Genomic DNA, 25757 nt, shown 5'->3' on the forward strand with positions numbered 1-25757 from the left:
TGCCTAGCTTGAAGGGTCCCACGCCCATGGAGCCTTGCTCATTGCTAGCACAGCAGTCTGAGATCCCACTGCTAGGTGGCAGCGAGGCTGGGGGAGGGGCACCCGCCATGGCTGAGGCTTGAGTAGGTACACAAAGCGGCCTGGAAGCTCGAAATGGGTGGAGCCCACCGCAGCTCAAGGAGGCCTGCCTGCCTCTGTAGACTCCACCTCTAGGGGTAGGGTATAGTCCAACAAAAGGCAGCAGAAATCTCTACAGACTTAAATGTCCCTATCTGACAGCTTTGAAGAGAGTAGTGGTTCTCCCAGCACGGAGTTTGAGATCTGAGAACGAACAGATTGCCTCCACTGACCCCAAGTAGCCTAACTGGGAGGCACCTCCCAGAAGGGGCAGACCGACACCTCACAGGGCCGGGTACCCCCCTGAGACGAAGCTTCCAGAGGAACCATCAGGCAACAACATTTGCTGTTCAGCAATATTCGCTCTTCTGCAGCCTCTGCTGCTGATACCCAGGCAAACAGGGTCTGGAGTGGACCTCCGGCAAACTCCAACAGACCTGCAGCTGAGAGTCAAAGATACAACATACCAGAATCTCTGGGACACATTTAAAGCAGTGTGTAGAGGGAAATTTATAGCACTAAATGCCCACAAGAGAAAGCTGGAAAGATCTAAAATTGACACCCCAACATCACAATTAAAAGAACTAGAGAAGCAAGAGCAAAGACATTCAAAAGCTAGCAGATGGCAATAACTAACTAAGATCAGAGCAGAAATGAAGGAGATAGAGACACGAAAATCCCTTCAAAAAATCAATGAAACTAGGAGCTGGTTTTTTGAAAAGATCAACAAAATTGATAGACCGCTAGCAAGACTAATAAAAAACAAAACAGAGAAGAATTCAATAGACACAATAAAAAAATGATAAAGGGGATATCACCACCAATCCCACAGAATTACAAAACCATCACAGAATACTATAAACACCTCTACGCAAATAAACTAGAAAATCTAGAAGAAATGGATAAATTCCTGGACACATACACCCACCCAAGACTAAACCAGGAAGAAGTTGAATCCCTGAATAGACCAATAACAGGCTCTGAAATTGAGGCAACAATTCATAGCCTACCAACCAAAAAAAGTACAGGAACAGACGGATTCACAGCTGAATTCTACCAGAGGTACAAGGAGGAGCTGGTACCATTCCTTCTGAAATTATTCCAATCAATAGAAAAAGAGAGAATCCTCCCAAACTCATTTTATGAGGCCAACATCATCCTGATACCAAAGCCTGGCAGAGACACACAAAAAAAAGAGAATTTTAGACCAATATCCCTGATGAACATCGATGCAAAAATCCTCAATAAAATAATGGCAAACGGAATCCAGCAGCACATCAAAAAGCTTATCCACCATGATCAAGTGGGCTTCATCCCTGGGATGCAAGGCTGGTTCAACATATGCAAATCAATAAACGTAATCCAGCATATAAACAGAACCAAAGATAAAAACCACATGATTATCTCAATAGATGCAAAAAAGGCCTTTGACAAAATTCAACAGCCCTTCATGCTAAAAACTCTCGATAAATTCGCTATTGACGGCACGTATCTCAAAATACTAAGAGCTATCTATGACAAACCGACAGCCAATATCATACTGAATGGGCAAAAACTGCAAGCACTCCCTTTGAAAACTGGCACAAGACAGGGATGCCCTCTCTCACCTCTTATTCCATATAGAGTTGGAAGTTCTGGGCAGGGCAATCAAGCAGGAGAAAGAAATAAAAGGTATTCAACTAGGAAAAGAGGAAGTCAAATTGTCCCTGTTTGCAGATGACATGATTGTATATTTAGGAAACCCCATCATCTCAGCCCAAAATCTCCTTCAGCTGATAAGCAACTTCAGCAGTCTCAGGATACAAAATCAATGTGCAAAAATCACAAGCATTCTTATACACCAATAACAGACAAACAGAGATCCAAATCATGAGTGAACTCCCATTCACAATAGCTTCAAAGAGAATAAAATACCTAGGAATCCAACTTACAAGGGATGTGAAGGACCTCTTCAAAGAGAACTACAAACCACTGCTCAATGAAATAAAAGAGGACACAAACAAATGGAAGAACATTCCATGCTCATGAATAGGAAGAATCAACATCGTGAAAATGGTCATACTGCCCAAGGTAATTTATAGATTCAATGCCATCCCCATCAAGCTACCAATGACTTTCTTCACAGAATTGGAAAAAATTACTGTAAAGTTCATATGGAACCAAAGAAGAGCCCACATTGCCAAGACAATCCTAAGCCGAAAGAACAAAGCTGGAGGCATCACACTACCTGACTTCAAACTACACTACAAGGCTACAGTAACCAAAACAGCATGATACTGGTACCAAAACAGAGATATAGACCAATGGAACAGAACAGAACCCGCAGAAATAACATCACACATCTACCACCATCTGATCTTTGACAAACCTGACAAAAACAAGAAATGGGGAAAGGATTCCCTATTTAATAAATGGTGCTGGGAAAACTGGCTAGCCATATGTAGAAAGCTGAAACTGGATCTCTTCCTTACACTTTATACAAAAATTAATTCAAGATAGATTAAAGACTTAAATATTAGACCTAAAACCATAAAAATCCTAGAAGAAAACCTAGGCAATACCATTCAGGACACAGGCATGGGCAAGGACTTCATGTCTAAAACACCAACAGCAATGGCAACAAAAGCCAAAATTGACAAATTAGATCTAATTAAACTAAAGACCTTCTGCACAGTAAAAGAAACTACCAGCAGAGTGAACAGGCAACCGACAGAATGGGAAAAAATTTTTGCAATCTACTCATCTGACAAAGGGCTAATATCCAGAATCCACAAATAACTCAAACAAATTTACAAGAAAAAAACAACCCCATCAAAAAGTGGGAGAATGATATAAACAGACACTTGTCAAAGAAGACATTTATGCAGCCAACAGACACATGAAAACATGCTCATCATCACTGGCCATCAGAGAAATGCAAATCAAAACCACAATCAGATACCATCTCACACCAGTTAGAATGGCGATCAGTAAAAAGTCAGGAAACAACAGATGCTGGAGAGGATGTGGAGAAATAGGAACACTTTTACACTGTTGGTGGGATTGTAAACTAGTTCAACCATTGTGGAAGACAGTGTAGCGATTCCTCAAGGATCTAGATCTAGAAATACCATTTGACCTAGCCATCCCATTACTGGGTATATACCCAAAGGATTATAAATCATGCTGCTATAAAGACACATGCACACATATGTTTGTTGCGGCACTATTCACAATAGCAAAGACTGGGAACCAACCCAAATGCCCATCAATGATAGAATGAATTAAGAAAATGTGACACATATACGCCATGGAATACTATGCAGCCATAAAAATGGATGAGTTCTGCCAGGCGCAGTGGCTCACGCCTGTAATCCCAGCACTTTGGGAGGCCGAAGCGGGTGGATCACAAGGTCAGGAGATCGAGACTATCCTGGCTAACACAGTGAAACCCCGTCTCTACTAAAAAATACAAAAAATTAGCCAGGTGTGGTGGCGGGTGCCTGTAGTCCCAGCTACTCGGGAGGTTGAGGCAGGAGAATGGTGTGAACCCGGGAGGCGGAGCTTGCAGCGAGCGGAGATCGCACCACTGCACTCCAGCCTGGGCGACAGAGCGAGACTCCATCTCAACAACAAGAACAACAAAAAAATGGATGAGTTCATGTCCTTTGTAGGGACATGGATGAAGCTAGAAACCATCATTTTCAGCCAACTATCACAAGGACAAAAAACCAAACACTGCATGTTCTCACTCATAGGTGGGAATTGAACAATGAGAACACTTGGACACAGGAAGGGGAACATCACACATCAGGGCCTGACGTGGGGTGGGGGGCACGGGGAGGGATAGCATTAGGAGACAAACCTAATGTAAATGACAAGTTTATGGGTGCAGCACATCAACACGGCAAATGTATACATATGTAACAAACCTGCAGGTTGTGCACATGTACCCTAGAACTTAAAAGTATAATAAAAAATAACAATAAGGAAGAACCAAGGAAATACTTGAAATCAAAAAAAAAAAAAAAAAGAAGGTAAAAGACAACACTCACTGAGTGACAGTTCTACACAAGTACCAGAGCGAAGGTATTTAATTAAATCTTTTCTTATTGTACTTAGCTCTGAGTGTCTCTGTGTACTTGCTTACACATCGTTTGCATTTTAATCTACTTCTGATTTGAAAGTATGCATTTTTGAAAGACTAGACTGCTACTGCTTTATAATGTCCAAAACTACTATTAATAGATACATATTCCTAGATAGAATTCCTGGTTAGAAGGTGAGTATAGGCAATGGAGGGTGGAGGAGGAACTCCTTGAATTTCAATTGCTGACTACTGCCAGCAGATCAAGTCCAACATACATCTCCCAGTTTTCTCATCTTTAACTTAATGCAACCAAATGTAAAAACCGCAGCTGATATCATGTATATTTAAAGTTGAAATTATGTTTTGGGGAAAAAAAAGCTTGGAAATGACAATGTTGCCTCCAGCTATCTCAGAATTTAAACAAAAAGGCAAACTGCAAATAAATTTTGGATGAACAGTATTCTAAGAAACCAGGCAATTCTCAGAAGAGATGTTAAGTACATACAAATTTTCTCTCTTAAAAGAAAATACAGATCATGAAAGAAAAAGCAAGCAGCTGTTTGAAAATAAAAAAGAATAAAGAGGCATAAGAAGCAAATGCAATCCATGAAACCTGCTTGAATCCTACAGCAACAACAACAACAGCAAATATAAATATATATATAAGTTCATATGGAACCAAAGAAAAGCCCACCTGGCCAAGACAATCCTAAGCCGAACGAACAAAGCTGGAGGCATCACGCTACCTGACTTCAAACTATACTACAAGGTTAATGCCTAATATGTATATTAGGCATAACAGGGGAGATCTTAAAATGAACCACTGCATTAAACACTACTATGACTTGAATATATGTGTCCCTCCAAAATTCAACTTAACCCCCTAAGGTGACAGTATTAAGAGTAGGGGTCCTCAGGAGATGACTAGGCCATGAATGATCTGCACTCATAGATAGAATGATGCCCTATAAAAGATGCTGCAGAGAGCTGCATTTCCCCTTCGCAGTTCCATCCCTCCTGTCATATGAGGTCACCAAAAAGGCACCATCTATGAAGAACAGGCCTTCTCCAGACACTAAACCTGCTGGCGTCTTGATGTTGGACTTCCTAGACTCCATAACTATGGGAAATAAATTTCTGTTGTTTATAAATTACCCAGTCTCAGGTATCTTGTCATAGCAGCCAAAATGAACAAAAAGACAAATATATTCTTAATGTTATGGTTATTTTCTTATATATGATACTAGTGCTCTGATTATGTAGGAAATTATCCATGTCCTTAGGATCTGCACGCTAAAAGCTTTAAGTTATCATGATGTCTTTACTATTGTTTCAAATGATTTTTTAAATATATGAACACGTAAAGAAAGAAAACGTGGCAAAATGTTAACGGTAAGTCCAGGTAAAAGGTAACAGAGGTGTTCATTGTCCTATATGCTCAATTTTGATGTGGCACTGAACATTTTCAATAAATGTTGAAATGAGAGAAATACAGAAAGCATGAGAGGAGGCCAGTTTGAAGCATGATGAGTGAAATCAGCACTAGCCTCAAGAATCATGACAGCCAGCTACATGATCTTGGGCAGGTCACAGAACCTCTCTAGGTCCCAGCTAAAGGAGAAGGAAGTAGAAAAATCTCCAAGGCATTTTTCAGTTATAAAATCCTACTACTACTAAAATTCTACTACTACCTCTCAGCTCTAAAACTCAAGAGATAACCGTATGCAAAGTAGAAAAAATAGAACTGTTGTACGGATAAAAATAAAATAGTTAAAACAGATAACCAAATGCCTTTTATAGAGAGCACAGACAACTACTAACTCTTTTTCGAGAAAACATCTTAAAAATTCTTCAGAGGAGCCGAGCACAGTGGCTCAAGCCTGTAATCCCAGCACTTTGGGAGGCCAAGGCAGGTGGATTACAAGGTCAGGAGTTCAAGACCAGCATGGCCAACATGGTGAAACTCTGTCTCTACTAAAAACACAAAAATTAGCCGGGCATTGTGGTGGGTGCCTGTAATCCCAGCTACTCAGGAGGCTGAGGCAGAGAATTGCTTGAACCCGGGAGGCAGAGGTTGCAGTGAGCTGAGATCATGTCACTGCATTCCAGCCTAGGTGACAGAGTGAGACTCCATCTCAAAAAAAATAAAAAAAATTTTTTTCAGAGAAAAAGGTGAAAGATAGGACTACTGACGAATTTAGAAGAAACAAATAATACATAGATTTATTTTAAGGTTTATTCCATTTTACTTTGCACCTAAAATATCAATCCTAAGAAGCTGAATATAAATATCCTCTGATGAAGCTGTAAAACCAAAAAGATAATAAATGAACCTCCTAGGAATTTAGACAAGCTAGATGCTTTCAAGTGAGGTTAGTATGACATACATCTAAGGGTGGGATGCTTGAAAATCTCCAAATAGGCCAGGCACTGTAGCTCCCAGCTGTAATCCCAACACTTTGGGAGGCTGAGGTGGGAGGATGGCTTGTGCTCAGGAGACCAGCCTGGGCAACATAACAAAACTCTGTCTCCGTTTCCAGGCTGCAATGAGTTGTGATTGTGCAACTGCACTCCAGTCTGGGCAGTACAGCGAGACTCTGTCCCGCAAAGAAAGAAAAAAGGAAATCTTCAAAATAAAATAACAATAAAATTACATATTAGAACTTTGAATTAACAGTCTGGGAAGATTTCAGACTGGCCAAAAACCTTAAAAGAATTATCTGTTTTAAAAGAATGCAAGGGAGAGTAGACTTAAAACTCAGTATAAAAGTATAGACCAATTATTGTCACTTCCAGAAAGACTCTGAAGTCAGATAAAATTTAACTCACAATTAATTAAAAATCATACAAGGCCAGGCGTAGTGGCTCACGCCTGTAATCCCAGCACTTTGAAAGGCCAAAGCGGGAGGATCACCTGAGGCCGGGAGTTCGAGACCAGCCTGACCAACGTGGAGAAACCCCATCTCTACTAATACAAAATCAGCCGGGCGTGGTGGCACATGCCTGTAATCCCAGCTACTCGGGAGACTGAGGCAAGAGAATCACTTGAACTCAGGGAGGCAGAGGTTGCCGCGAGCCGAGATTGTGCCATTGCACTCCAACCTGGGCAACAAGAGCGAAACCCCATCTCAAAAAATAGTAATACTAATAATAATTATTAGTGGGAAAAAAGCAAAATAAAGTATTAACTAGTATATATTACAAATTTGCTAGATGCTTTATTTCCAGCACTAATGTTATTTCTAGCACTACAGTTAATTGCCTTTTGGTAAAATAAGCAATGTATCAGTTAACAGGAAAGATAGTTTTCTAAAAGGTTTCTGTACATGATACCAGTTTCTAATCAGCTGCTCAAAAACCAAAATTCTTGATGTCATCCTTGAGTATGTTCTCCCTCTTTCCATGCCCAAACAATATAGAAGTCCTATGAGTTCTGTCTCAAAAAAAAAAAAAAAAAAAGAAAATGCATCTCAAATTCATCCATCTCTCCCTTATTGCTACAACCCCATCATGCAGGCCACCACTATCTTACCTCAGCTCCTTAAAACTAGCTTTCACTTTCATTTCAACCAGTCCCTGTCTCACACAGTAGTTAAAATGATATAAGATGCAAACCCCGGGCCAAACCCTCCGAAGCCCTAAATAGTTCTATAATCTCTTCCTACTCAAATCTGCCTCTTTCACTATGTCAACCGCACTGGTATTCTTTGGTTCCTCAAATTCACCAAGCTCTTTCCTCATTCAGGGTCTCTGCACACAGTATTCCTTCTAATGAGAATGCTCTTCCAATCAAAAACAACTCCCTTCCCCTGCCCTAACACACACACAATACTCACTCTTTAAATAGCTCCTTCTCATAGAATAGGTCTCATCTTAAATATCAGCCCCTCAGAGGAGTCTTATATGACCCTATCTAAAGTAGATTCTACCTCCTTATCTCCATATTATCTGTTTTTCTGCTTTCCTTAAAAAATTGTATTACAAGGCCAGGCACAGTGGCTCACGCCTGTAATCCCAGCACTTTAGGAGGCCGAGGCAGGAAGATCATCTGAGGCCGAGGCAGGAAGATCATCTGAGGCCAAGACGGGAAGATCATCTGAGGTCAGGAGTTTGAGAACAGCCTGGCCAACATGGCGAAACCCCGTCTCTACTAAAAAAATACAAAAATTAGCCAGGCGTGGTGGTGAGCACCTGTAATCCCAGCTATTGGGGGGCTGAGGCAGGAGAATCACTTGAACCCAGGAGGCGGAGGTTGCAGTGAGCTGAGATGGTGCCACTGCACTCCCCTGGGTGACAGAGCCAGACTCTGTCTCAAAAAAAAAAAAAAAAATTGTATTATAATTGTTTTGTCAATTTATTTTTAACCTGTCCCCTCCCTCAGAATATAAGGATGGAAATAAGGATGGAACATCCAGCATAGTCATCATTATATGCTCAGAAGCAGCACACCATATGATACTTAGAATATCAATGTACCTCTCAAATTAATTAATGAAATAGTCAACGAATATACGATTATATTAGACAATGAGATTAATAATGCTATTAATGGAAATACAGAAATGTAGAACAAAGTGCAAGTATTTGAGAAGAAAAATGTGATATGCTCAGTTTGGTGTCAAGTGGTTAAAAAAATAGGACTCATGGGCGCACAGGTTGAGGAAGAGATACAGATTGGGATTCTGCTAATTATAAGTGTTAGTTGAGAAAAATAATTATGTCACAAATGAGATCAAATAATTGGGATAGATGACAAGCAAAAGATAAATAAACATGAATATAAAACGATAATAGCCCACATAGACAGGAGAATAATCTAACATAAGAATACTACAAAATCAAGACAAGTCGCAATTTCAGAGACCCAAAATAAAAACTGTTTTAGTGTCTTATCAAGAAGAATAAAGTAATCCTACCTTACTGCTGTTCATTGCTGGCCATGCCTTAGCTAAAGTAGCATGTCCATGATGAGGTGTCACACATTAGGGACGAAGGAGATACTGAGAAAGCGTGCAGTGAAGTCCAGCGAAAATGATCACAGGTCTAGCCAAAAACCATGAGCTGCAAGAAGAAATTCAAGGAGTCAGAACTGTTCACTACGGAGAAAGAGATAAAAATACACACTTTCAGTATACTTGGCTATTCCTGGAAATTAACTGCGACAGCTTATGACAATTGCTATGTTAAAAATAAGAATGCTACACTTACCTGACTTATCTTCCACTGTTTACTCCCTCTAACTTTCTCTAACTTTCCGAAGGAGTAATGTATTTTTATCTTCTCCTCCAACCTATTCCCTCAGTTTTCAAGAGGTAAGTCATGTTTTTCTCCATTTTTACATCATAAAACTAACTTCAAATTTGAAACACACCAGGCACAGTGGCTCACACCTGTAATCCCAACACTATGGAAGGTCAAAGCAGGAGGATGGCCTGAGTCCAGGAGTTCGAGGCCAGCCTGGGCAACATAATGAAACCTAGTCTCTAAAAAAGTTAAAAATTTAGTCAGGCATGGTGGCACACACCTGTAATCTCCGCTATTTGGGAAGATGAGGTGGGAAGATTGCTTGAGCCCAGGAGATGAGGCTGCAGTGAGCCATGATCAGGCCACTGCACTTCAGCTTGGGTGACAGAGCAAGACTTTGTCTCAAAAACCGAAAAAGTTTGAAAGGCATCAGAAGCAGCCAGTGATTATGCTTGTTAAAATATTGCTACAGCCTAACATAGTAATTAAGTACACAAGAAAAACTTTTTCAAAGGCTGGGGAAGGTCTGGGAAGGATTCCCCCAGCAAACACATACTTTCTCTGCCTCATATTTCTCTGCCTCATAAATATGCCTCATATTTATTTATTTATTTGCTTGTTTGTTTGTTTGAGATGAAGTCTCACTCTGTCGCCCAGGCTGGAGTGCTATGGCATGATCTCAACTCACTCAGCCTCCACCTCCTGGGTTCAAGTGATTCTCGTGCCTCAGCCTCCTGAGTATCTGGGATTACAGGCATGTGCCACCACACCCAGCTGATTTTTGCATTTTTAGTACAGACAGGGTTTCACCATGTTGGTCAGGCTGGTCTCGAACTCCTGACCTCAGGTGATCCACCCGCCTCGGCCTCCCAAAATGCTGGGATTATAGGCATGGGCCACTGCGCCTGGCCTCTGCCTCATATGTTTTAGTATGCCAAAGTATGATCCTTGAATTGGCTGTTCTCCCTTCAGTCCTTGAAAACTGTAAACTCTTCTAAGAGGCTTTTTGGTCATTAGCTCTCTCCTTTATCACTGATGTCAATATATACAGTTTATACCCCTGTTACAGTATCTCGCTTTTTGCCTGTGCCATACTATTTTTAATCTCAACTTCCTGGTTTATCATAAGCTCCCTCCTTCTTCCAACTCTTCTTTTTTGTTTGCCTACTCTGTTTCCTATCATTTCCCCTATTGCCTTGACTTTCACATGAATCAGATGACATTCCATAAATGTTACCAACAAGATTATTTCTTTCCTTCTGCTCAGGAAACAGACCAAACACAGTATGTCAGACATATTCTCCAAGTCTACTTTTCTAATCTTTTAACCATTTCCAAAGGGTGCCTTCACCCCTAGGAAAGCATGTTATTCCCTTCTAGATATAGCAAAGCTCCTAAAGCTAGAATTGGTTGGAAATCTAACTACATGTAATTAAAGTGTTAATACATTTCTCGTCTTCCATAAAACTGTGACATGATTGAGACAGGGATTTCTATCTTAACATAGCCACTTGCACAGTACTTGGAACACAGTAGCCAGCAAACAAGTGACTACCAAATGAGTGAAATTCCAAAATGAGTTATGGTTTCCTCTGATTTGTACACTTTGGTGTAAAGTAAGGCTTCAACAAGAGTTGTTATATAAAACGATAAAATTCATGACGAAATTATTTTTAAATATAAAAATTTTAATGATGGCCAGATGAGGTGGCTCATGCCATTAATGTCAGCACTTTGGGAGGCCAAGGCAGGAGGATCGCTTGAGTCCAGGAGTTCCAAACCATCCTGGACAACATAGTGAGAGCCCATCTCTACAAAAAAATACATAAATTAGCCAGGCGTGGTGGCATGTGCCTGTAGTCCCTGCTATTTGAGAGGTTAAGGTGGGAGGATCACCTGAGTCCAGGAATTGGAGGCTGCAGTGAACAATGACTGTGCCACTGCACTCCAGCCCAGATAACAGAGTGAGACCCTGCCTCAAAAAAAAAGAAAAAATTCAGTCATGACTTCACTTTTATGCAGCTTTCAATATATCATCTTTAATTAAACCCCCAGGGTATAGTTCAGTAAACAGTATTACTCACACAGCTTTCTGAGGAACAAAACACATTCTATATGTATCCAATTACACTCCAAAGACAAAGCCAAAAATTACTGGATTATCCAATTAATATTAAAAATTTTTAAACTCTCTTTTCTATCAGCAAAGATAGTTGCATTATTTAGGATTCCCTGTTCTGGTCTCTCACTTTGCTATGGAAATGGTTTCCACAGACCTAAGTTCAAGAAAGACAACTATTCAACTGAGATTTCAGGCCCTATATTGAGCAGTGTCAAGTATCTTGCTCAGGAAAGCTAGTCAACTGTAGTCCTAGCTACTTAGGAGGTTGAGGCAGAAGGATCCCTTAAGCCTAGGAGGTCAAGGCTGCAACAAGCTGTGATCACACCACTGTATTCAAGCCTGGGTAAGACAGCAATGCCCTGTCAAGAAAAAAAAAAAGAGAGAGAAAAGCAAGCAAGCTAGTCAAAGGACCCATGTATTATGTCTCAATCGCCAACTCAGTCTTTTCTATAATTTTTATTTTTCAATGAAACAAAAAGCATTTTTCTTTGATAGTGAAAAGATTTGGGTTAAAAGTAACAACCGGTTTTGGTGGCATCTCTAAATGGAACTTTTTTTTTTTTTTTTTGAGACAGGGTCTTCCCCTGTCGCCCAGGCTGGAGTGCAGTGGCACCATCTCGGCTCACTGCAAGCTCCACCTCCCGAGTTCATGCCATTCTCCTGCCTCAGCCTCCTGAGTAGCTGGGACTACAGGTGCCCACCACCACGCCCAGCTAATTTTTTGTATTTGTAGTAGAGATGGGGTTTCACCGTGTTAGCCAGGATGGTCTCAATCTCCTGACCTCGTGATCCACCTGCCTCAGCCTCCCAAAGTGCTGGGATTACAGGCGTGAGCCACCATACCCAGCCACTAAATGGAACTTTTAAAATTCAAACCACTATAAACCTATGAATCAAAAAAATTATATTCCTTGTGTTACTTCAAAGGTATTATCATGCTTACCAGACTCAGCAAAGGTTTCCATACATAACAGTTGAAAACGCGCAACGACTGCTTTCTAATGCACCTTAATCTTCCCCACCAACTTCCTCAATTACACATACTTTCATCTCTAACTCACATACATAGCCAAAACGTAGTTCCCATTCCCTGAAATACGCTTCTCTTCACAAATGGGACTAGGGTGATGCAAGAGAAATACCTGGGGTGCAAAATTTAAGAAGATACTCTCAGGATCATGCAAGTGCCACCCTGCAGTTGCATGACCCTAAAAGTGATTATGTCTCATATTTTGTGTCCTAGGCAACTCTCTTGCCTTACCCTGGTCCTGGCTCTACTCTTTCCCATCTCTACTCTCCCCACTTCTCTAATAAATATCCCCTTAATTTTTCAAAATCCAATTCTGATAAACTAAGTATCTATTTTAAACAATGAATTTAAGTATAATTTTACAACCACTCAAAATTATGTTTTCACAACCGGGTACAATGGCTCATGCCTGTAATCCCAGCACTTTGGGAGGTCAAGGCGGGTGGATCACCTGAGGTTGGGAGTTCAAGACCAACCCGACCAACAAGGAGAAACCCCATGTCTACTAAAAATACAAAATTAGCCAGGCGTGCTGGCACATGCCTGTAATCCCAGCCACTTGGGAGGCTGAGGTAGGAGAATCACTTGAACCTGGGAGGTGGAGGTTGCAATGAGCCAAGATGGCACCACTGCACTCCAGCCTGGGCAACAAGAATGAAACTTCGTCTCAAAAATAAATAAATAAATAATAAAATAAAATTTAAAAATAAAATAAAATTGTTTTCAAAGAAAATTTCTTGTTCATGATATGTGGTAGGTGAAAAACAGATGAAGTAGTTACACCCATATACAATAAGATTCTATTTTTAAAAATGACTGTGAGTTGCATGTGCATGCCAGTAATAGACCTATGTTGTTTTTTTACTCTGAAGCATCTATCTCCCCTTCTGTTGGTAGCAGCATCTTAATTTTCTTTTCCCAAACTTTCCTTCTCTTATCATCAATCCACGTGGTTTGGGTGGCACTGATCACCAGCACTCTAATGTTTCTGGGGTAGGAACATAACCCAGGTCTGGGAAATCAGCATACTCCTTCTCGCAAGCAGTAGTTCAGGAATAGGTATGTTACCCAAATTGGACAGATAATACTGAATCCCAACATTTCTGCAGAAGCTAATCAGGAAGGAAAGTTATCTTTCAGCCAAGGTTGCTAAACTGAAAGATGATGATAAGTACCTACTAGACAATCAAGCAACCCAATCAAAGAACCAAGAGAAGAGAAATGGAGAAATGTCTGAAAATATTTTCTCCCTAAATCTGAGTTCAGATGTAAACAGATACAGCTGCTGGAATTCAGAATTACTGCTGGGAAACAATTCACTCTGCATTTCTCATTCTCCTGCACAGAATCTTCTGACCAAAATGTACTACAAATGGGTATTTGCATAACAGACAGTCTTGGAAGCTAGAGATAGCATCTTCCTAAAGATAGAAAACTCCAAAGAGCTTTGGAGAAGTTAAGCCCTCTCCTTCCCCTCCCTGGAAACATTTACTTATATTCTAGGGTAAGAAACCTAAAGATACCTTCTCCCTCTCCTCTGGAAGAGATGTGCTTAATGAGTAATCTTTCTTGCTCTGCAGGGGAGGATGGCAGATGTGCCAACACCCTCCACAAGCTTGGAGTCTCCTCATTGCAAGGCTCCTCTCCTGTGATGCAAATCTGCTGCATGTGTAGGTAAACATCTAGCCCTCATCACATTGCTTTGTCACAGAGATGGGGCAGGGAGAATCAGCACGAAGATATTTCTCTGGCCACTGCTTTTGCTGTAATAAACCCCCCGAGTCTCTGACCCAGGGCTCTTCTATTAATGTACGTATATAAAAGCATGGCAAGGTAACTTGCTTGTTTGCAAACAGGGTATTCTCAGTCCCTTCAGAGTTTCAGAGTTAATGGTTACATGAGGCAACACACTTTTTTTTCTTATGTATTAATTCATTCAACAAATATTTGCTGAAAGCCTACTATGCTATCTGTGTGCCATGAGTTTTCCTATACAACAGGTAAAAATTCTTGCCCTCATGGAGGCTGTATTCTAGAGAGAGGAAACAAACAAAATACAAAATAAGTAAATAAAATAGCGTTACGTAGTAATAAGCACTATTTTTTAAAGCAGAAAAAGTAAGTATGAAGTAGTAGATTTCAAATATATGTTGAGTGATTAAAGACTTTACAGATAAGTAACATTTACCAAAGACCTGAAGGAGATAAGGAAGTTAGTCATATGGTTAGCTGAAGGAACCGCTATCTGGAAGAAGAGTATTCTAAGCAGACAGAACAGAAAGTATAAAATATCTATCTAAGGAAAAACAAGGAGGCCTGTGTGCAGTGAATGGTGGAGAAAATAGTAAAAAGATCCCGCATGAGGGAGGGAGAACAGAACCACAAAACCATGGCCCATTTTAAACTATAGTTCAGAGAAGAACTAGTTCGGAGAAACATCCTGCATGAAGTAAGGAAAGCAGGACCATGAAACTATAGCTCATTTTAAGGACTTGAGCTTTTATGTGGGAAACCCCTGAAAGATTCTGAGCAAGGAAGAGACATGATCTCTTATGTCTAAAAAGGGTAACACAGGCTATTTTTTTACAGCAACAGTAGTAGCAGGGAGACTTTTTAGGAATCATGTAGAAGGAGAAAGAGGATGTTGCTGAACCAGGATGACACAAGTAGGGATGGTGAGAGCCAGTCAGATTATAGGTATTTCTTTGAAGAAAACAGAGTATGCTGAAAGTCTGAGTTGAGGAATGAAAGAAAAAGAATCAAGGATAACTTTGCTCACACTCGGGTCAGGGCAAAAACAAAGATGGAACTGCCATTTATAAAGACGGGAAGGACTAAATTTTTAAATAGGTGTCTGTCACTGGCATCCAAAAGAAGCCTAACAAATATAAAAATTTATACCACAAGGCAGGCAGATTGCCTGAGGTAAGGAGTTCGAGACCAGACTGACCAACATAGTAAAACCCTGTCTCCATTAAAAATACAAAAAGAAAAAAAAAATTAGCCAGGCGTGGAGGCACACACCTGTAGTCCCAGTTACTCAGGAAGCTGAGGCAGGAGAATCGCTTGAACCTGGGAGGCCAAGGTTGCAGTGAGCTGAGATCATGCCACTGTACTCCAGCCTGGGTGGCAAAGTGAGACTCTGTCTTAAAAAAAAAAAAAAAAAAGAAAAGAAAAGAAATTATTATACTATAGAAATAAGGTAACACAAGTTACACTTCTAAAATGTGGGACTGAGTCAATAATAGAAAATGAGGCAAACTTGGTAACCCTCTATTGTAGGGTAAGAAGTCAGCAATCCTTAATAAGCAAAATAGCTGGTAAATTGCTGTCCTCATAAATCAGACAAGTACACCTTGTTTTATTGCACTTCAACTTTCTGCACTTTATAAATACTCCCTTTTTTACAAATTGAAGTTCTATTATAATCCTGCGCTGAGCAACTCTATTGGCACCATTTTTCCAAAGCATATACACATTTCACGTTTCTGTGTTACATTTGGTGATGCTTACAATATTTCAAACTTTTTCATTATTATTATATATTTGATGGTCATCTGTGATCAGTGATTTTTGACGTTACTATCTTAACTGTTTTGGGGCACCAAGAACCACACTCATATATGATGGTGAACTTAACTGATAAGTGTTATGTGTGTTTTGACTGCTATATTAACCAGCCATTCTCTACTCCCTCTCCTTCTTCTTGGACTTCCCTGTTCCATGAGATACAACAATTTGATATTAGGCCAATTAATAACCCTTCAAAGGCCTCTAAGTGTTCAAATAAAAGGAATAGTTGCACATCCCTCATTTTAAATTAAAAGCTATATTAAGCTTAGTAAGGAAGGCATGTTGAAAGCCAAAATAAGCTGAACCTCTTGAACCAAACACCCAAATTGTAAAAGCAAAGGAAAAGTTATTGAAGAAAATGAAAAGTGCTCCTCCAGTGAACACACAAATGACAAAAGAAAGCAAAACAGCCTTATTGCTGATATAAAGAAAGTTTTAGCAGTCTAGATAGATTAAACCAGTCACAACATTCCCTTAAGCCAAGGCCTAACCCAGAACAAGGCCTTAACTCTCTTCAATTCTATGAAGTCTGGGTGAGGTGAGGAAGCTTCAGAAGACAACTCTGAAATTAGCAGAGTTTGATTCATTAGGATGAAGGAAAGAGGCTACCTCAACATAAAAGTGCAAGGTGAAACAGCAAGTGCTGATGGAGAAGTTGCAGCAAGTTATCCAAAACTCTAGCCACGATCACTGATGAAGCTGGCTACACTAAACAACAGATTTTCAGTGTATATGAGACAGCCTTACATAGGAAGAAAATGTCATCTAGGACTTTCATAGTTACAGAAAAAAGGTTAATGCGTGACTTCAAAGCTTCAAAGGACAGACTGACTCTTGTTATGGGCTAATGCAGCTGGTGACTTTAAGCTGAACCCAATGCTCGGTGACCATTCTAAATATGCACAGTCCATAAGAATGATACTAAATCTACTCTGCCTATGCTCTAGGAATGAAAACACAAAGCCTGTATAATAGCACATCTGTTTACGACACGGCTTACTGAATATTTGAAGCCCATTGTTCAGACCTACTGCTCAGAAGAAAAAAAGAATAAAAGACTGCTTTCAAAATAGTATTGATCATCAACAATGCACCTGGTCACCTGGTCACCCAAAAGATCTGATGGAGATGTACAAGAGTAATGTTGTTTTTGTGACTGCTAATGCAACATCCATTCTGCCATATTGGCTAAGCAAAAATCTTATTCTACTGCCAGGGCAAAAAATCCTTATCATATCTATCCAGTGAAATATACCTGTATTATGGACGAGTTATCTCTGTGGGCTGTTTCCCCTTTTTCTATCTTCCAGTTGCTATAGTTTGAATGTGTGCTCTCCATAATTCACGTACTGAAAACTTCCCCAGTGTTATGGTATTGGAGGGTGTGGCCTTTGTAAGGTGTTTAGGTCTCAAACCTAAACCTAAACCATGATGGTGGAGTCCTAATGAATGGATTAACGCTGGTACAAAAAGAGCTTGCAGGAATGTGTTTTCTTCTCTTCTCTTCTGCTATGTGAGGACACACAGTTCATCCCTCTCTTGCCCTTCAGCTTTCTGCCATGTGAGGACACAGCAAGAAGGCCCTCATGAGATGTCTACACCTTGATTTTGAAATTTCCAGCCTCCAGAACTGTGAGAGAATAAATTTCTATTATTTTTAAATTACCCAGTCTGTGGTATTCTGTTATAGAAGCACAAAACGGACTAAGACAGAAATTGGTACCAGAGAAGTGGCATGTTGCTATAACAAATACCTAAAAATGTGGAAGCAGCTCTGGAATTTGGTAATGGGTAGAAGCTAGAACAGTTCTGAAGATGAATGCTAGAAAAAGACTGTGTTGCCATGAACAGAATATTGGCAGAAATATGAACAGTAAAGGCCATTCTGATGAGGTCTCAGACAGAAATGAGAACAAAGTATTGGAAACTGGGGGAAAGGTCATCCTTGTTACAAAGTGGTTAAGCACTTGCCTGAATTATGTCCATGTTCAGGACTTTACAGCAGGCAGAACTTAAGAGTGATGAAGTAGGATATCAATTAATGGTTTTTGCTGTCCACATGCTATTTTCCTTCTATCACTGAATACTGGCCTTATTACAATTAATTATACTGGTCAACTGCAAGTTGCTAGACCCTGAGACAGTCTGTTCAAACAGAACTAAAGAAATTATCCAGAGATCCTAGTCTTAAAGCTAGATGCAGTACTTAAATCTTTTAGTTGTCTTCTTTTGTTAAGGGACAGGTGGTAAATGCATCGAAAGTTATAAGCAAAAAATTTACACGATAGGTGAGGGCATTTTTTTCAAGGGCATGTATACAAGGGAGGACATGTATGCACACTAGAGGACTATAGTAAATGTGTTTTGCTCACCCAGCATCTACTCCCTCTTTCCAGGGTCACAGTATCTTCTCTTTTCTCCAGTGAGTCTAACCATTGTGATTCTCAGGCCAAAGGGTTTAGACATAGCTGACCACACTTTCTGTTTCTAGTTCCAGTAGTTAGCATCTAATCCAGATACAGCCTATCATCATACATCATCTCTGTAACCACGGGATCAGGGATGGGGAAATGATTGGAATCATTCAACGAGACACAATCCTGGAACTTTTGCTAGAACTAAGGATAACAGAAGTCTTTATGTTTGGCTTCCTGAACCCAAATGAAAGAAATGTCACAGAGCTCCACGTGGAGAAGGCCTGCATGAGTATATCTGTACCTAAAGAGAATATACTTCTAGTTTCAGTGCCTTAAGTATGAGTGGAGTTTTGGCCTCATGCAACTGAAGAATAGTGAAAATTCTAGTATTGTCCTCCTTAGTTTGAACCTGAAAAATTCCAAAGTTATAATTAAATTATTTGTCTAAATTCACACAGCTATTACTAGGAGCACAGATTCAACACTAGGTAGGTTTGCTTTTTTCACTACACCATACTGCCTCTCAAGAAAACAGTCCAAAACCTCTCTATGCTTTATAATTATCTGTAGCTATAAGCTAAATCCTTACATGGGGTGAGCATTCTAGTAACATCTGTAGAAAGATCGAAAATGGAAGAATCACATGCCTTCCTGCTTTCTGTCCCATTCCTGCAACAGCTTGCCTCTTGTCTAGCATAGAACATTTCTACATTGTTTTTATAATGTAGACTGAAGGGCATGCCTATCTGTTCACCATCTTCATCCTCTTTCAAAATCCATGATATTATTGTATGTAATAGCAAGCTAAGACATTCAGATTTTAGAATGCCAGTTCCAGACACAGGGTAAACCAGGCTCCAAAATACAGAAAAGAAATCAGAAACTTAAAACAGGCAACCACCAAAGTCTAGCTACTATATTGTTATGATTAATTGTGAAATAGTCACAAAAGCAAACCCCTATTATCCCAGAAGTTAGGACACTGTTGTTTATGTTAACATTTTAAGATATTTGTCGGAACTATATTAACTTCTAGAAAGTAGTAGCTGTTAATAAACAAATTCCTTTCAAATATTATTGTTGAGGGTAGGACAGAAGGGATGGAGGACAGGATTTATGAACGTAAGATTCCTGACATTTTCAAGAAGTCTGTCTAAAGACCATGAGAATTTTTGACAGAGCTGGAACACTCAACGAAAATGTTTCACAAATTAACTTTTTTTAACCTCTAAGGCATGGTGGATTGATTCGCATCAAGATCAAAGACTCACTAAATTCAACATTCCATTGTTAAACTTATTCATAAATGTCTGTTTTCTAGCTAAGATCCACCGCTTTCTCAGGCCTCTTTATTCTCTCTCCACTTATAGCAGCTGGCTTTCTTTTTCAGGAAATTATTTTACAAAGAAACATTTTATAACTTCACATAATTTACAGTATAGGACAATCTCAAACAGAACAAAGCCAAAGCAAAATATAGACACAAGACAGCCAGGAGCATGAACATGTTAGGGTCTTGCTTCTAATAAGAGGAAGTAATCTCAGCAAAACTGCAAATATTTCAACATAGACCTTTAGAGTCGCTCCCAAATAGTGGAAACTTCTATTAAATCCAGGACCATTAATAGTTTACTATATTTAGACTTTTACCATTCACATTTATTTCAGGTTTAAAGTATGAAACACCCAAGTTCAAATCCCAGTATCATTTTATAACTGGGTCTCCTTGGATAAATGATATGACCTAAAATTGGTTCCAGATCACAAAAAGAACATGCAAGCCATCAAATTCATAAATTCAAAAGAAATGTACAAAAGTGCATCGCACTTTTAGCAGGTACTAAAGAAATGTTGGTGCCACCACCATTATATCTGAAGCCATATAATTTACTAAAAGACTTAAGACTTATAGTGACAGAAACTATCTCTACCTGAGAGGTTAAAATGTTGAGGAGGGGACAAAAAAGAACTATACAAAAACAAAACAAAAAATGTGTGTGTATATAGGAGAAAGAAATTGGCTTCTTCCTTTGTAAAAAGTTTCTATTGTATATAAATCTACATAATTCTTATACATCATCCCCAACATAAATGCTTATAATTGAAATACTGATCTATCATTAACTAGATAATTATATAGTATCATATTAATTAGTTATATTGACCTATAATTAGATAATTACCTATTGCCATTTTTTATCATTAATAATTATCTGAAACAACATTGTTTAGTTCCCCTTAATTACTCCACTATAGCAAATTTATTAAATATATAAAAAGTAAACAGGCATCACAAAGTAATGGTATTAGCCAAATATATAAATTTGGAGTAGATTCAGAATGGATGGCAAATGTGATAGTGACTGGATTTTCCATATTTAAAAGTCCATCACACACTTCTATACTGAAACAAAGAAAAAAGGTAACACCTGAAAATGTTTCCTTTGCTCCTAGTAAAGCAAAGTTTGTAAAACCTTAGTGAAAATTTAAATAATGGTTAACCTATATAAGAAAGTACATAGAAAGCATGTAATTCTAAAAAAAAATTCAAGAGAAAGTCAAGACACTGTATATTTTCTTTTTTAAAATTTATTATTATTATTATTATTTTTTTTTTTGAGATGGAGTTTCTCGCTCTTGTTGCCCAGGATGGAGTGCAATGGCACGGTCTCATCTCACTGCAACCTCCACCTCCTGGGTTCAAGCAATTCTCCCGCCTCAGCCTCCCAAATAGCTAGGATTACAGGTGAGTGCCACCACACCCAGCTAATATTTGTATTTTTTTAGTACAGACAGGGTTGCACCGTGTTGGCCAGGCTGGTCTCAAACTCCTGACCTCAGATGATCCACCCACCTCAGCCTCCCAAAGTGCTGGGATTACAGGCGTGAGCCACAGTTCCCAGCTGATGCCAAATATTTTCATAAAACAAGATGTGGTATAGCTGTTACGGTGGTTACTGACACATCTGTTATCAAAACTGAACACTGCAGTCAGCCACTGTGGCTCATGCCCGTAATCCCAGCACTTTGGGAGGCCGAAGCGGGTGGATTACCTGAGGTCAGGAACTCGTGACAAGCCTGACTAACATGGTGAAACCCCATCTCTACTAAATACAAAAAAATGAGCCAGGCATGGTGGCGCATGCCCGTAATCCCAGCCACTCGGGAGGCTGAGGCAGGAGAATCGCTTGAACCCAGGAGGTGGAGGTTGCGGTGAGCTGAGATTGCGCCATTGCACTCCACCCTGGGCAACAAGAGTGAAACTCTGTCTCAAAAAACAACAACAAAAAAAACCCTGAACACTGCTAGAAGAGTCAAATGCACTTTTCTTTGTATAATGTGAAATTAACAAGAGAGCCCCATCAATCCACAGAAGCTTGGGAAATTCTCCCAAGCTGAAGACATTCAGAGAGTAGAAAGGACACATGCTACAGAAATGTTCAACTCCAGGGAGAAAACATCCAAGAAACAGCAGCATACAGAAAAGCCTTAGAGCGACCAAGGACTAAACCTTGTGACAATGCAGGAAGCTTTGTGATTAAGCCAGAAATGCTCTTCTATTCCGCAAACTATAGGACACAAGGGGCAAGAATAAGAAACTTGCCTGTAAACAAATAATGTAATGCAAAGTTGTCTGGTCTTCATTTTAGAAGCAAAAAAATTAATAGCTTTAAAGACTCAAGTCCTACTTACTAGATTGTATGAGTCTGAAGGCATCACTTAAACTTTTCCACTAAATTTGACTACATTTTACGGAGGTGGCTGTATCCTAGATTCACAAAGGTTTCAAGAAATACCACTTGCAAATATCAAAGGTCTACTGAACATAGTTTTTCTAAGTCTTCACTTAGAACTGTATATTATATGTGGTACTTCCACATAGGATGACTGATTTAAAAGTAAGCTCTATTCATAGTAATGCAAAGATACTTTTCTGACTGAGCCAATGTAAAGAGCATTTTTATATTCTAAGTGCCTAGAAAATAAAAATTCTAGTACTGTTTCCACTTTTCCTAAAACCATCAGTCCCAATATAGATATAGCCTTTTTGCAAGTAAAATGATTTATACTAGAAAACTAATTTCCAGTTTTCTACAATTAGTGTTATTTCAGTCACAATAAAGACTGAGGTACTGTTACCCAAATATTTTTAAATATTCATTAAGTTATTCTAACTTTTAAATGTAGGACTCTTATTAATTACATAAAATTAGTGTAACAATATTTTCATCTGTAGCATTATAAGAATGATAAGAAAAACTAGTGGGGCATTCACTTCAGGAAAATGTAGAAATAACTTGGGTCCTAACTATAGAATTGTAAGGTATGTCTTCAGAATTTGTTACTACCAATACTTAGACACTTTTTTTTTTTTTTTTTTTTTTGAGACAGGGAATCACTCTGCTGCCCAGGCCAAAGCACAGTGCTACAATCATAGCTCAATGCAGTCTTGAACTCCTGGGCTCGAGGAATCCTCCTGCCTTAGCCTCCTTAGCAGTAGTACAAGCACATGCCATCATATCTGGCTAATTTTTTTTTTTTTTTTTGTAGAGTGGCGTCTCGTTATATTACCTAGGCTGTTCTCAAACTTCTAGGCTCAAGTGATCCTCTTGTTTCAGCCTCCCAAAGTACTGTGATTACAGGCATGAGCCACTGCACCCAGCCCACATTTTTTAATGACTCACTTTCTCCAATAAATCAGAGTAGATTCAAGTTTATACCCATAATGATGTCACTCTCAATCATCTGCATACTAATATGCTTTCTTGAATAGGAGAGAGACTGAATTAGAGCTCGCATGCTAGAAAACTGCACAGTGGAATATGTCACACATGTAAATATCTTGTACCTGGATGGGAAAAAATACGAGAAACACTGACTTAAATCACAAAAATCTGTTTTACTGCTGGATGAGACCATATGGACTCTAGTTCAACTCCTAACTCAGTTCAGTGCTTGCTTCTCTACACAGAATAACTATAGGCTGGTCTGCCCATTTAAACTGTATGTTCTTTAAGAATCGGAACCCTATATTTAGAGAACACACAATCTAAAATAGGATATCTGTAAAATACTGCTCCTTAAAAAATAATCGTATGTTTCAGTAGGAGGTGGAAAAGATACAACTAATATACAAATAAGAGTATTATTAAATTTAAAAATAAAGTTTAAATTTTAAACAGATTGAGAAAATGTGCTTGCAGGGGCACTACTTAAGAGATTTAAGACAGTAACGTGTAGCTAATACCTGTGGTTTAAATGAAAGGAATTTAGGGCAACCATTCAAAAACACATGATCATCTAGGGAAAAAGAAAAACAAATCAGGAATCCAGACAAACTGGAGATATTTTGGGGTTAAAAATCATTTAAAGTAAATTTATAATTATCTCTACTGAGATACAATAATCTAAGATTTATGAAAAGAACAGCTAATCTGAGATATTTCTAATTATTTGTTTTATTTGTATAAATGCCAATGTCATTCAACTTAAGTAAATTTAATGTAATGTACATTATATTTTAATTTCTTATGTCTGAAACAAGGACTTTGTGGATGGTATAATAAACACATTAATACAAGAAGAGATAAAATCAATGTTATCATGTAAAGAACTGAATACAGAAGTTGAATACTTCCTAAAGTCAGTTGAATACTTCCTAAATCTTACCTACGTTGTCTCATTTCTTCTATGTAACAAGCTAGTGCAGCAATTTTACTATCCCTATTGAATAGATGAGAAAATTACAACTTAAAGAGATAAAATAACTTGTCCAAGATCCCACAGAAGAGATTATCTGACTCTAAAATAAATGGCTCTTCTTTTCCCAGATAATCTGACTCTCAAATAAAGGGCTCTTCTTTTCACCACACTTTGCAACCCAGCAAGGAACACCTACATAAAATGTCCAGTCTTTTAATACCTACTAAAAAAAGTGACCATATCAAGTTTATAATGAGTGGTGGTGATGAAGAGACTAAAAATTAGTAATTGTCTGATATGAATATTTTAAAAATAATTACAAATCATGCATGACATTAAATTTTTTAAAGCTGAATTATGTAATATCCTCCAAAAATGGAGAAATCTGAAATATTTATTGAAAAAAACCAAGAAAACTTCCTTTTACCTAGATATTTTGAATTCCAAAGAAAAAATATGGCCCCCTATTTTGTCAGCCATACAGCAGTTTTATATGGTAAACTAAAATGTTTATACTTACAGAATAAGAAAAAGTAACTGCTTGGGTCTAATTCCTTTGTTCTGACTCTAATCTGTCTTCTATTTATTCTTTTCCATTTTTCCCCCAGATCTAGGAGCCCTCTTCTAATTTAAGGTAACAGCCTCAAGTTCAAGAACTCTTACAAATTTTGATGTGAATGCAGATACACTGAAATGAAAACCATAAAGTCTCAATAATTGGTAGAGTGTTACAGAAGAAATCCAAGTTTTCTGTTAGTTTCCAAATCATTAACTATGGTAGAATGATGGGTGACTTCATTTTCTTCTCCACACTTTTCTGAATTGATTGTAAGGCATTTAACATTTATAATCAAATAAAAATAGAAAAGAAAAGGAGTAAAAAAGGGAAGGAGGTAGGGAGGGAAGGGAAAATTGGAGCCTTGATTTTAAAAAATCCAATTGTTTCTCAATTTACTGAATCCACAACTAAAGTTCTAAAACTGTGACCTAATTGTTTTCTTTAGTCTATCAATAGCATGATAGGTTAACCATACATAAGCATAACAAAGAGAAATGAAATCTGGAAAAACAGTAATAAAGCAATCCAGAGATCTATAAATTCTGAGACATGGCCCTTAATATTTAAGAAATTACTATATGAATGAAGGAAGTATGAAAAACAGATTTAAGGTATGCAAAAACTAAAGAGCAAGATTCAAATACTTAAAGAGGTGTGCAGGAATTCCCCAGGTATAGAAAAATCACAGATATACAAATGTGTGAATTTATACCCATTTCCACTTATTCCTTTACTATAAATTGAAGTTTTGTATCAAAATATTCCTCAGAACCATGAGACAACACCCAAGATAGTTGAGTCCTATTGAAATACTGACTTAAATCTAATTACTTCAGTCTCCATGAAGCAGTTCTACTAAAACAAATTCACATTTGTAAGCTTTTTCCATTACAAAAATACATTCTTATTCCAAACGAACAGAC

At 38.6% G+C, this 25757-nt stretch overlaps 1 protein-coding gene across 15 annotated transcripts in view; it reads right to left on the reverse strand.

Moving 5' to 3' along the window:
• FER (FER tyrosine kinase) overlaps positions 1 to 25757 on the reverse strand; it is a 725379-nt gene that overhangs the window by 410393 nt on the left and 289229 nt on the right. For 13 of the 15 annotated variants that reach the window (XR_007726658.1, XR_007726657.1, XM_050794609.1 and 10 more), the window contains one exon: positions 9103 to 9247. The gene's annotated coding sequence lies outside the window, so the exon portion shown is untranslated. Of the gene's footprint in view, positions 1 to 9102; positions 9248 to 15606; positions 15729 to 25757 lie in introns of those variants that run through there. The other 2 variants (XM_050794605.1, XM_050794603.1) reach the window with 1 other exon arrangement.

This window comes from Macaca thibetana, chromosome 6 (genome assembly GCF_024542745.1).
Source record: "Macaca thibetana thibetana isolate TM-01 chromosome 6, ASM2454274v1, whole genome shotgun sequence".
NCBI classification, from domain to species: Eukaryota; Metazoa; Chordata; class Mammalia; order Primates; family Cercopithecidae; genus Macaca; species Macaca thibetana.